The sequence below is a fragment of the Manis javanica genome, chromosome 1, assembly GCF_040802235.1.
Source record: "Manis javanica isolate MJ-LG chromosome 1, MJ_LKY, whole genome shotgun sequence".
Taxonomy (NCBI): domain Eukaryota; kingdom Metazoa; phylum Chordata; class Mammalia; order Pholidota; family Manidae; genus Manis; species Manis javanica.
In genome coordinates, this window is record NC_133156.1 from 36972132 (window position 1) to 36986294 (window position 14163).

The 14163-nt window shown below is 41.1% G+C and overlaps 1 long non-coding RNA gene across 1 annotated transcript in view; it reads right to left on the reverse strand.

The window, feature by feature from the left end:
• Positions 1-13080: 13080 nt before the first annotated feature.
• LOC140847772 (uncharacterized) overlaps positions 13081-14163 on the reverse strand; it is a 38436-nt gene continuing 37353 nt past the window's right edge. Inside the window, exon 3 of the long non-coding RNA XR_012127937.1 lies at positions 13081-13351. This is a non-coding gene — a long non-coding RNA (uncharacterized lncRNA). The remainder of the gene's footprint in view (positions 13352-14163) is intronic.

Below are 14163 nucleotides of genomic sequence, written 5' to 3' on the forward strand. Positions count from 1 at the left end.
CTTCATGACACTGCTGGGCTGCTGGGTTAATCAACCCTAGAATACCCTAACTTCCAGATTTCTTATTAATGTTAATTCATATTAATTTAAGTCTTTTATTGTATAAATTGAGCTATTTAGGTTTTATGTTATTTGGGGTCAAAGTATCCTAACTGATGAAGTAGGAAGGATAAAGGTTACAAGTAAATACAGAGGAAGAAATCTGTTAGTATAATTTATGCTAATATCATTCATAGGTAGCAAGGGAGCAAAGGATCTGGGAAAGGAGGGACTTGGTTCAGTAACTGGACAGAAGTACCAGGGACTCACTAAGAAATCCTGTCTCCAATAGTGGAGTACCATTTTCTCTCTTTGCACATGACTGTTGACCTATATGTGGTCTGTATGCATTTTTTCTCATTTATTCATTCATTCAAATATTTAGTAAGAGTTGATTATATGGAAGCCAGTGGATATGTATAAAGTCTTATATTACTTGTGCTTAGACCGATGTACAATTCCCATATTGTGCTGCAAACAGTTGTCCTGAAAGCTTCTTCTTGCAGTGGCCTTGCTTTGAGACAGAGCATAAAAGACAAGAGAAGATCTACATCATGGGATGGCAGGTATGTATTGTGTTAAGGGTGCAGGATATGTCATCTCCCAAAACATGCCACTTTGACATAGGATCATTTTGAGCTGGAGGCAGGAGAAGGAGCCAGATGTAAGAAAAGCTCTCTCCTCTCCCCCTGTTTGCCTAAAACCAGGACATAAATGCATAAAGGTGTCCCTCTTTCCCTCTCTGCCAGAAAGGACAGAAAGAAGTTAATTGCCACAGACAACTCTAGACCCAGTCAGTCCAGATGGAGAGCCAGAGGAATGTACATAGCAAACCTTGCTAAAAATAGCCCTTACCTATCATTAGTTTCTCTATATATATGCCTTCTCACTATTTGCCACCCCTAAAAGCTCAAAGTCCTTTTCCTTCGTCTTGTAACTTCTCTAAAAATGTATCTGTTCTTTTGTTAAGATGCAGTATAAGCCCAAGTTCTACTTACCCCTTTGAGTTGTTTATCACTGCGCGCTCCTACGTGTAAGCACAATGCGTGGGTTAATAAATTTCTGTTGGTTTTTCTCTTGTGAATCTGTCTTTTCTCAGTCTAATAGGGCTGCAGCCAGAGAACCTAAGATGGGTAGAGGAGAAAGGTTTTTTTCTTCCCCTGTATATGTGGACCTTCTTCCCTTTACTTTACACCAACCCCAGGGAAGGCATCACTAATCCATCACGGCACTCTTCCTGTTCAAACTGGATATATATACTCAAGGTCGCTACCCACTGATTGGAATTTTCAGGAGAAAGGAAGTATAATTGGCTTCCTGATCACTTAGGACCGCAGCTGGAAATAAGGCCAGATCTGAGGTAGTAGCAGTGGAAGGACCAGGAAAGCAGGAAGCCTAACACTGCACTGTGCAGCCAAAGGAAATAAAGCTGATGTGGGGAACGTCCCAGTGTGGACCCTCTGAACTTAGCTGACAAGGCTCTCACCTACCAGAGATGACCTACCAAGTCACTGAGATGCATTTCTTACATCTTCACTGAGAAATGAAAGAATAAAGAGAACTCCTCCGTCATCACACAGTGCAGATTTTCTGCATGGCCTGAAGGCCTGAGAAATGATCACATTCTTTTACCTCCCCATCCTCACTCCATGTGTTTGGGAAGAAGAGTAGGGTCACAGCAAGGCTGTTACTCTGGGCTGTATCTGGGAGGGATGTTCTTATAGGCAGCAGACTCCAGCCAGATGAAGTCCCAGAGTGCTGGAGCTCTGACTTGTCAACAGCATCTTGCCCATTTGGCCAGCACCCCCAGGTGAAGCCCCAGAATGCTGGAGCTCTGACTTGTCAACAGCATCTTGCCCATTTGGCCAGCACCCCCTGGGAAGAGGTGAGTGCATTCTCTCTGGACTCTCCTAACTGCCAATGGCCTGGGCAGAGAAACAAGGGGTGTCCCACAGTCAATGATTTGTTGTCTGCTGGAGGATATCCTATAGACATTTATTTCCCCACTCCTAAATGGCTCGAGTGGTGGAAAGCCAATGTGGAACCAAAGGTGATGCCTTGGGGCTCCAGGCAGGTCCCATTTCATCCCTCTGCAATTGCAGGCCTGCCTTTAAGTAGCCTCAACTTCACCTGGGGAAGCACCATCCAAACCTGTCATAGTACAAACTTTTGGATACCTGTAGCCCTTCTGACTGTGTTGTTGACCCTACTTCCCCAGGTTCTTTTTGTAATTGTAGCCATATCCAGATTCAGAGGGTTCAGTGAATTGTCCTGAAAGCCTGTTTCTGAGTTGCTTCTGGGATCTTGGAGGTGGGTGGGTGAGAGTGGGATGCCGTTTGGAGCAGCTGCAAATTGTGTATGGTCATCATATACTCTTCCCAGGAGCCCCTGGAGACATTTTGTGCCTTCACAGGCTCTTATGGGACACAATTAGTCTGAAAGACAGTGTTTTACCAGATAGGGCATTTCAAGTTTTTATTCTTATTCTTACTAATGCCTATTTTAACTTTTTAGACAGGGCTGGCTTCTGGTATAGGAGAAGGTGCTTACTAACTAAGCCATACTTGTTTTTTGTCCAGAAATATGCCTGCCACAGATCTGCCAACCTGTCTCAGCATCCCCACATTGGGATCCTGTTGCTTTGGGTATATGTAACTCCTTTAAACGCTCCAACTACAGAAGTGATGAAGAGAAAACTCTGTGATTGGATGATCTTAGCTTCTCCATCTACCTGCTGTGAAATCCCTGACAAGTTCTTGTATCTGGTCTTCCCTTTTGCCTACATGCAGGAGGTGGGAGCTGATTCCTATGTTCTCTGCCAGCTTGGCATCCAAGCGTTGTGATTCCATCCAAGCTCAAGGTTGCTCCTTCTTGAGGTCCTTCCTAATCAGTCCACCTCTCATCTTCCCAGTGACCATTTCTGAGTCTTTATCATCTTGTCCAGTCCTTGTTCATTTGCATGATCTTGTATTGCTTTCTGTAATTCCAATGTATGTAAGTAGTGTTGCTTGAACAAAGTGCTAAGTTATATGAAGGCAATAGGAATGTATTTTCTGTGCCTCCTGAAACATCACTGCATAATTCTGGGCTGATGAAGGTCCTTGGCTGTTAATTGTTAAATAGTCCATATTACTATTCATTGCATAAGAAGACTGTAATAATCTAGTAATTGTGAATCTCCTCTGAGGTAAATATGATCAAGTCTTGGTTTTCCAAATTAATACAATGATTATATCTATGAGACAGCAGCTTGTGACAGTTTCCAATGAATTTTTCTCCTCAATTTCTCATTTTAGTCCCTCAAAAACCATAAAGTAGGTAGATGGTACCAACATGCTTATCTCCATTTTATATATGATAAAATTTTGCTTCTGTTTATTTAATATCAAGTAGGTATTTGGTAGTAGATATGGGTGTGGCACCCAGATATGCTGACACATATCTGGGTTCAGCGTTCTTTGTTTTGCTATTTATTGTGAATGATACCAGCCAGTTATATGGATTGCAATTCAAGAGTCTAAAATAAGGAATGTACATAGGAGGAGAGGCAGTATTGGTTTAGCCATAAAGGACCCAGGTTTTGGGTTCCTATTTAAGATTTGGGATTACACTTCCAATGTTGATATCACCAACTGCTAGTCATGTGACCTTGGGTAATTTAAACTATCTGGTCCTGAATTTCCTATCCTTAAAATGAAAATCACAATAATACCTATTTCAAAGAATTCTGAGAATTAAATAATACACATGAATAACTTAAAAGGCCTGGTATGTAATGGTGCTTCATAGCAATTAACTATTGTGAACATTACTACATGAGATTAGATCATTAGGCAGAGCACTTTGGGATAATTACATTTGTGAAAGAGACTAGTTCTTCTTTGCCATCAATATTTTTGACTCTTAGAATTATCCTGAATTGGCCAAATCAGGTTCTTAGAGAGCTGCTGTCATTAATGAGCATGACTAACTATGGAGCACAGATTCCTGTAAGGGGCTGGGAAAAGAACTAATGGAAGGTACTCTTGGTGAATGCATTCCTAGACTAGTCTATCCCAGTACTTCCCAAGCTACTTCTAGTGAAGGACCAATTTTTTTAAAAAACTTCCAGGTGTTAGACTGATACTTTTGTGAAATACAATAAACAGATTGCAACGACATTAACCTGCTGTAATGTTTCTAAGTGCTTACTCTGAGTTTCTGTTTTGCTGTCAGTGTAGATAAGTCCATGGACAACACCTGGAGAGGCATTGATGTATCCAGAATCCTTTCAAACTAGTGTCTTCATGGTCAGTGTATAGCTGGTATAACATTGATGTGCACCCCAAACCCAGAAGCCAACCACAGTTTGCAGTACAGTTTTTAAGTAGAAAATGCTTTGCTATTCAATCTAGCTCAAGAAAGTGTTTTTTGAGACACTGCTTTTTCTGATGCCGCATTTGTGCTCACACTTGGGATTTTACCTGAGAGTAAAATAAAAGATTTCAATTTACTAATGTCGTACAGTTCATCCAGTAAAATCCGTATAAGTAGGGGGTAGAGGATGCAGATGAGGACTCAGAGATGGCTTAGACTGTGGTAATTTTTAGAAGGATGAGCTGCCCAGAAAGCCTCAAGTTTGCTTACTTAGTCTCTAATTTGGATAGTGGAGGTGATAAGAAATTAGTGAAATGATGGCAGAGCCATTAAATTAGAAGCCAGATGAGGCCAATTGTACTGGGAAGTATCAGGGGATATCAGCATCAGCATCAGTAGGATGGCGGTACGTGGTCTTTTTCCTCTTCTTATCCTGTGGCATAGAGCAGTTTTTATTTACTCATTCATTCAACAAATACTTCTTTAGTGCCTTTCTACTTTTTTTTTAATGCTTTGAAGTTATAGTAATGAGTAAAGCACCCAATGTACAGCCTATTGGGAGAAACAAACAATTAAACATGCATTTGCTCATGTTAAGAAAGTCTAACCTTGTCCCTGAGGTCAGAGAAAGGTTTTCTTCAGAGGAGTTATCCAGGGATAGGTAAGAAGTTTCTCTGCAGAGAAACAGCCTATGCAAAGATCCCGAGTTGTGAGGAAGCTTGGTGCACTTAAGGATCAGGAAGATGCCCAGGGTGATTGGGCAAATAGGGCGCAGGGGTGCTTTGAGAGGAGGCAGAAAGGATTCATGAAGCACCTGGAGAACCCCGGTGCCCCTGTCCAGCACAGCTGGCCTGCCCCGTGTTCTGCTCCTTCTAGTATCGGGCCAATGTTGAACCACCAGTTTCAGAAACCACCTTAAGACAGTGGTTTAACTTTTTCATTCTAAACAAATCTTCAAATGTTAAGGAGTGGATGATGGGTGTCTCCCAGGCTTCTCCTCAGCAGAGGAAATGCTATTGGCAGGGTGTTTTCCTGTCAGGTATTTTTGACTGGAAGAGATTTCCTCTAAAAGGAAAGAAAGAAAAAAGTATTTCTATCAATAAAATCAATAATACATTTTTTCTTATAGAAAACATAGTATATACAAGTTGAAAAAAAAACCCCACCGAATTTCCTATATCCTGAGAAAACCTGATGGGATTTTTCCTCTTTCCTTCTGTTTCTCACTTTCATTTTGTATGTTATAGTTACATTTTAAAAACTACTTAATTGAGGTGTGATGGGCATCCAAAAGCTGCACTTACTTAATGTGAAGAACTGATGCATTTGGAGGCAAGTACACACCTGTGAAACTCTCACCACAATCAATGCCATAAACATATTCTTCTCCAAGAGGATAATTTTGGTGATAAGGTTTAAGTAATATGGTTGTTCTCATGCTATGACTGTGATTTTGTGTCCCGCTATTTTCTTAGTATTTTAAGTAACATTTCCCATGTTATCACAGGCTGTTGAAGAGTATAATACAGTTGACCCTTGAAAAACACAGGTTTGGACTGTGTGGGTCCATTGATGTGTGGACTTTTTTCCAATAAGTGATATGTTTTAATAACTTTTTTTAGTATATTGAAAAGTTGGAGATAGGCAGTAATTTGAAAAAAACATTTTCTCTAGCTTACTTTATTGTAATAATACAGTATAGATAATACATATATACAAAATAAGTGTTGACTCTTTAAGTTATCAGTAAGGCTTCCAGTCAACAGCAGGCTATTAGTAATTAAGTTTTTGGAGAGTCAAAAATTACATGTGGATTTTTGACTGCAGAGGTCAGTGCCCCTGAATTCCTCTTTGTTCAAGGGTCAACTGTGTTTAATATACTTGTAATATGTAGAGAGTCCTGTTGGATTGCATTTAGCTTGAACTTCCTCAGCACTGTTGGACAATGATAACAATAATCATAATAACTGTGGAACAATTGTTTGTTACAGTTTTCTCCAGTTTTCCTAGAGAAATAACACTGCAGTGAAAAATCTTGAAGGAATAGATTTACCTTTTACTTTTGCTAATAGCTGTTCACTTATAACAAAAGTAATATCATCTGAGATCCTGTTCTGAGACTTCCAGCAAGTCTTTACAAAGTCCTGTGCCATAAAATTCTTCCTTTCCTTTGTCTTCTTAAGGAACTATTCGTTATACTTCATGATGTATAGCTCAAATGCTACTGTTTCTGAAGCTTTCCTGGGTTCCTTCTATGGGCTCACATGGACCTTTTTTGGGCCACAAATCACAGAATCACATTAGAGTGTCTTAGCTTAAAATTCCCTTCCTTAGAGGGAACAGGTGTTCTTTCTGCCTAAGTCTAGATCATTCTCTGTGTTAAGTGTTCTGGTAGCCACTCTAGAGTCATCATGCACAGCACTTACTATGATTACAGGTAAATAATTAACCGAGTGACTATTTCCTTGCACTTGCCTCCTGCCCTGGAATGCACAAGTGAACTGTGTCACTCGGGTTCACACTGTCTTCAGAGCTATAAATCTGAAGGGTGCTCAGCAAATGTGGTAAATGAGTGGAAGGATGCATGAAAGACCTTCCAAAGATACTTTAAACATAAAAGTCCCTAGAGAAGAAAAATCTGTGTAGGGTTATCTTTCCTCAGAGCTATATTTATATTTGCTCATAACCTAGGCCAGCTTTACAGCTAACATGCATTGAGGGCTTATGATAAGCCAGGCACTATGCTCACCTTTTTACACGCTTTATCTCATTTAAACCTTACCTTGGTTTTACTAGATGGGGACTGCTAAGCCCTCCTCTGTATTAAATAAAGAAGTGGAAGCTTAGAGAAAGAGGTTATGTAACTTGTGCAAGGTCACACAAATAGTAAGAGGTGGGGCTTGGATTTGTCTGATTGAATTTAAGTTTTCAGCCATTAAGTGGTATCTTCTGGAATATTCTTCCTTACCCTGGTCTTGAATCTCTTTCCCCAGAAGCTCTTGCTCAATGGAATTAGGTCTCTGTGTTGAGCCACGGGGAATAGGCTGATCTTCCTTCTTCATCATAGCTTTCCTTAGCACAACAGTTCATCCTCTGTCCAACTATTCCTGCCTCCAGGCTTAATCATTTCCAATTCCTCCAACCATTCCCCCTGGGACTACAACATAAAGACAAATCGGACCCTTGTTATATGTTTTTATTTTCATTTGGAAATTTTCCCTGTCCCATGAAGAATTATTCAGTTCCTGTACCTGGAAGAAAGAAATGTGAATAGCAGGGAATGAAAGCATAAAAGAAAAAAATCGTGATCTCTTCATCTCTTAAGAGAGGCAGCATGTGTAATGGTTAATGCCATGGACTCTGCAACCAGACTGCTTAAACTCACACCCTAGCTCTGCCTCTTCCTGGCTGTGTGAGCTTGGACAATTACATAATTCGAAACCAGCTGATCGAATTCCTGGACAGCTGAATGCACTGTAGCTGACAGATTGGGTACCACCTCTGAGCCATCTTTCTGCAACCAAGAGAAGCTATATTGTCTTCTGATACCCCTAGAGAAATTCATCGAACCCTTCCTTTGCTCCCATTACTGTTATAAACACTCTGCCTGTATTGGCTCATTTGATCCTCACAGCACCCTGTGCTGGGCCTCCTGTTGTTATCCCTACTTCAGAGAGGTAGCTGAGATTGGCTTGCCCAAGCTCCTATAGCTGCTAAGTGGAGGAGCAGAAAGTTGGGCTGCTGAGGGTGGCTTCCAATCTCTCTGTCTTTCTGCCTCCACTTACAGACCCATCTTCAAGGACCTTCACAAGCTGCATGCATCAGCAACTCACCTTATATCCTTCCAAATGGAGTGATTTGACTCCTCTGACAAACTCTCATCTCCTGCCCAGTCTTTGCCTGCCCTGTCTTACAGGGGTTATTAAAATGGGAGCATGGCTCCCTTGATTGATGGCCTGAGTGCTCAGCATTCCCTGCCTCTCCTGGCTTGTGCTAAATGTTTACTTTTTGTTACACAGGAACAATGAGGTTTCATAAGGAGATGGATGTTGAGTGTGTGTATAATATTATGCTTGTCTGACTCCTTTGAACACCCAGCTCTCATTTCCCTGGCTTTCTCTGGGAAGGGGAGGGAGGCACTGCAAGGTGAGTTGTTTGACTTTTCAGACGATGCGCGGGAGGTTTGCAAGCTGGATGTTCCTTTCTTTTTTTCCTCACTGAAGGGCTAGATACACGGTTTCTCTCAATGACTTAAGATTGGGTCAGGAGCCAACAGTTACACACCTAAGCAGTGGTTTCATTATGTACCTAATATTGTCCCTTAAGTTGACTGACATTTGAAAGTCAGATACATAATTTAGCTTTGCCCTAAGCAATAATGTCCCCCAAATCATGGATGTGATATGCTAATTTTACTAATACATACTGCAGTATGTATGCAACTATTAAAATACAAAATGCTTCCTCATGTCCTAAGACTGTGTCTCACCAGGACTAGTCGGCAGGGTCTTGTGGGTGATGCTCAGCACCACTACCTCCTTGCTTTGCAAGTCTGAGCAGGTCACAGCCCTTTGGGGCCACCTCCTCTCCATCTGCAAAATGAGGTGGGTACTTAACACTCCATCTTTCCACTTTTTGTTTTCTCTTTGCAGCTGAAAGTAATGTTTATAACAGAAAAAAAAGAGTTCATGAAGGCAGACAGGTTAATCTAAAAATTTTTATCACTTACATGAAGGCAGTTTCCAATCTTTACCTTGGAAGTAGGTTGGCAGTTCTTGTCATTCATCTATTATTGCTACTCAGGAAAATACATGAGGAGAGATGAAGCCACTGAAAGGTTCTGTAATAGACTAGAATCTAAGTTGAGGGGTGGCGGGAGGGAAGGGGAGGGAAATAGCAGTGGGAGCCTGCGATTGCAAATTCTGCCCTCTGACTGCGTCATCCTCGGTTTCATCTCCTCCTCCCCTGGTCCCTCCCTTCTCCCTCCTTTCCCCCCTCCCTTTCTGCCTCATTTTTGGGTCTCCATCCCCCTTCTTTCTTTCCCCTGCTTTGGTTTCCAACTAATTTTCTGTTACTTATGGCAAAGTGTGTTTCCTTTTCCACAGACCCAGACAGTAAGTCCCCACATATCATCCAGCCTTATTAGTTTTTTTTCTGTCACCCTTCTTAAGGAGAACAGTGGGGCTTAGGCACCTGAACCTTGAGTGCCTTCCAACTGATGCCTATCCAGGTGGCTAGGATGACATTTTTTTAGAAATATTCTTTTAAAAGTTCCTCATTAAACAGGTCAATCTGAGCAATGGTATGCTTCTTGGTGGAAATCTGAAGTTGGTGCAAGAATTTCGACTTTTTCTGTTCACCTTACTTGAGGGCAGATTTTGGCTCATTAAGTAACAAAGCCTAATGCACAGGTCCTCTAGTGGGCTGGGGGCGACACTAGCAGGGTAAGCAGCATCTGGTTGAAGGTTGCACCTGAACCTGGAGCTCCTGCGTTAGGAGGCATAAGTAGCCTGCCCTTTGAGGCTAAAGCCACCAGGTGGCTTCTTCTCTGCTGAGCACTTTAATATAGAATCTGGTTGTCAGAGGCTCAATAGTGTTTTGAGATACACGAGGTGGTTCAATTTGACGGACTAGTGGAGACATTGGGAAGATAAAACATCACGATAAGGACGTGTTCATTTAGACGCTGTGGTTTTGATGCACTGCACCGGCACAGTGCTCATCCAAAAGCACAGGATAGAGCATTTGAATGGCTCGTCCCTTGTCATGTGTGTGCAGGGGTGGTCCTGTCACTTAAGTCTCCAGATACTCTTTGCTCTCCATGGAGACCACTCACAGAAAATTCACAACTCCGTTCTTATTTCTCCTGCTCCTTTATTGTCCCATTCTTTTCTTTTTCAAGATAAATATGCAAGTATCCCACACTCTTGCTCATTTTATGTATATAGTATGTGTGTACTTTTAATAGACATGTACATACATACACACATTTATATACACATATGTACTTGTGCCTATTTATAATACACATAGAACACACCCATATCACATACATATTTAACAAGCAAAGACCGATTCTCAAAGGTCAGGGCTATAATTTAGGTATTCTTTCAACCTATATTTTTGGGTGCCCACTTTATGCACTGGTCACTGAGACAGTAAAGCCATTTGGGCTCAAGGAACCTCTTCATACCTCCTCAGTATGTGCCATGTGCCTACTTTTCAGGGTGGGTTTATGAGCAGTAACAGCCAGGGACATGCCTGCCTGTTTCTCTTTACTCATGTTGTTTATTAGAAAGAGTCATAGAAAGAGAAAAGGTCCCATTGTGTTGTCAACCAAAACAACAGATTAACCCCAGTGAAAAACATGTCCTATAGAAATGTCAGTAACTTGTTTCATGTTAGAAGATCCTCAAAACCAACAAGGTGAACCCCAGATATCTTGATGTGGAGTTTTTGCCACACCCTTGATATCCCCAGCTTTGAAACACAACATTTTGGGAGACTTATTGGCAACAAATTAGCTTAGATATACTGCAGATTATTGATTGCAGCATTGAAAGGTCAGTGAGGTTTGTGCCTTCGTTGAACACTTCTGCTCTGGGGAGAATAAAGAGATTGCCTGAAGATACAAACCATTCAATCAAAATAAACGAATGACTGTAGTGTGATCCTGGCTGTATTCTGATACCTTTTTCCTCATCCCTTCTCTCTCTCTTTTTTTTTTCCTCAATGTAGTCTAATTTGTCAGGTGATTTTCATTTTTGCATGTGAAGAGATGATCAAGGTGATTCCAGGCAGCATTGTTAGAGATCATAGATGGTTCCCTCAGGGACTCTCATGTGGAGAAGTAGAGCTAATTCACACAGTCTGTCAAGGTCTCTTTCTTACGATTCACCTACAGACATCTCAGTGTCTCAGTGGTAAAAATACAAATTGATTGATGCTCAAGTATAAACTCCAAAATAACACAATGATTCAGATACATTACTAAAACCAAAAGCTCTTGCGTTTTTAGGCATTGGGTAGTAGAGTTTTAGCCAGTATAATGCTGGATTTAGGTAACTTCAAAACGTTATTTCTCTTTGACCATTGCTGATCATCTGGCTTAATAATCTATTTGTGAATAGTTTTGCTTGCATCTCTATCTGCATGCTAACATAGACTTTATAGAGAGCACAAACTTTACTTAATCTACTTATTTCCAGATAAGATGGTAAAACATCCACAGAGCTGTGGGTCTATAGTCTTTTCAAGGATGTTTGTGAAGAATGCCACAGCCTGAGTTAGCAAGGAGTAGCTCCTCTTGTCTGTGTCTGACTCAAAGCCTTAATGAAACACAAGCCTGGCTTTCATAGAGAGCCTCTTGGGGAGAACATTAAAAACTGTTCTTTGAACAGCGACTTTCTGTCGTCCAAGAAAAATTCCATCTTTGCACAGATATTTCTTTGGTAGTTTCTCTTTCTTTGGTTTGATTCTGCTGGGGCCAGAGATGGAAAGCAAGTTACTGGATCAAATTTGCATTTTATCCATGAATGTTGCAACTGGGAGGAAATCTGAAGTTCATTTGGGGGCTTGCCTTCATTTGTTGCTGAGGAAATGACTTACAGTAGTGAAGTCTCACCGAGTCTGTGCAAAGCCAGCTCTGATTCTTCTCTCTGCCAGAAAATCCACATGTTCTGGTCCCATCCTGATAAGAGCCACCCTCAAAGCCCTGAGGCTATCTTCACCCTGGATTGATTTCTTAGAGGGCATGGATTATCCTGTAGCTCTGTCCTCTGCCTGTCAGCCACACATGGTGCTGTGAAACCATTCATACTGCCTTGTGATTGCAGTGGGGTAGAGTGGCTCACTAATAACAGCTCAAAGATAATTCTCTACAGTGTGTGCAAGTAGTAAAACTAAAATTTGGAAAATGTTTAAGACCCTATGGGGAACTTTGGAATCTTAGACTCTGAGTTAGAAAACATCCTATAATAATCTAGCCTGGCTCACAACTTAATGTACTTCAATCCTATTTCCAACATAATCTGCTGGATACCACTGAATGCACAAAACCCAAGGCCTAAAGCACATTTTGTAAGTTTCTAATATTGGAGAACTTTCTGCAGTGCTTTTCCTTTTCTACGATTGTTTTCTTGCTCTCTATTCCCAAAGTAGCATTTGAGAGCCAGGCTTGTCAATGATGCTTATACTTAATGCAACATGGCCACCATAACCTTGCCCTCATACTTACTCAAAGTATGTGTAAAAGTTAGCCAGGTGGAGAGGCAGAAGTGTGTGCTAAGTAGAGAGAAGAGGATGCAAAGGCCCAGGGGTGAGAGAGAACATGACGTAGTGGAGGAACTGATAGAAGTTTACTGTGACTGGGATAGAAAATAGACGGTTGGTAAGAGATGAAGCCAAAGGTTCATAAGAGGTGTGGGTGGTCCATGAGGGATTGTCTGCAAGCCTCAGTAAGGAATTCAACTTCATTTCAAAGGTACCAGGGAGCCACAGAATGGGTTTAAGCAGCAGAATACCACTTGTTTTTCCATCAAAACATAACTGCTAGCTCAAAGCAGGTAGCTGCCTTCCATGAGAAGCCGATGGAACATAAGATTGATTAAAGAAGCTAAGGTTAGAGGCACCATCTGTATTTGCAAACAAAGTGGGCGCTCTGCACTTTGCAAGTGCAATGCATTTTCTTTGCATCTAAACCATTTCAGTACAGGCAATAAGAAACGATTCAAGCCCCACCTGCTCTGCCGTTGTCAGTCTCACCTCTGTAAACACCAGTCTTGTTTTCAGTAACTTCTTTCCTTTGGCTCTGAGATCCAAGTGAAAAGGGCATTGCTGTCCATCAGCGTTTTCAATTAAAGTCACTCAGAGGCCCTTTTCTTCGAATGGAACAGCCCAGTCCTTCAAGCAGCAAGAGTGAACCATTTCTGCTGGATTCATGCATTATTTTCCAGCTCTGAAAAGGAAAAGAATGCAATTTCCTACTGAAATTACACCTGATTACTGATCTTCCCATGGTTGCCCGATGGACCCATTCCTCCCTTGCTGGTGTACCTAAGCTTCTGTGTTGTCAGAAGGACATAGGCAGCTGAAGAGAAGGGCAGGTGTACCTTTGATGCCGGAAATCTCAACCGAATTAGTTGAAAATCCTAAATCACTGATGAGTCTGCAGGCATAGCTCAGGCAGAGGCTACAGCTTTGGGGGTTCATCAGTAACCTCCACTTTCTATAAAATGGGAGTGTAAGAAAAAGGCTTTCAGGTTGGAACTGTAAGTTCACTTTTTGGTGCTTTTACTTATTTTGTTTTCCTCAGATCTTGCAAGAAAAATATATGTGTAAATGGTGGACAGGACAGTTTTATATTATTGACAATCTACTGAGGTGATGTGAAAGAAGAGAGATATAGGGGGAGGTTTTAAAAGATCCTTAATTTTCACATGTTTCAAGCTTTTCCTATTCCTAATTTCTAGTTTGATTCCTTTATGGTCAGAGAACATACTTTATATGATTGAAATTCTTTTAAATTTGCTAAGATTTGTTTTACGACCCAGGATATGGTCTGTGCTGGAGGATATTCCATGAGCATTTGAAAAGAATATTGAGTCTATTGTTGGGAGGAATGTTTTATATATGTCAGGTCCTGTAGGTGTTAAGTTCATCTATATCCTTGCTGAATTTGTCTAATATTTCTATTGCTGGAATAGGATGCAAAAGCCACCAACTATTATTATGAATTTACTTATTTCTTCTTTGAGCTCTCTCAGTTTT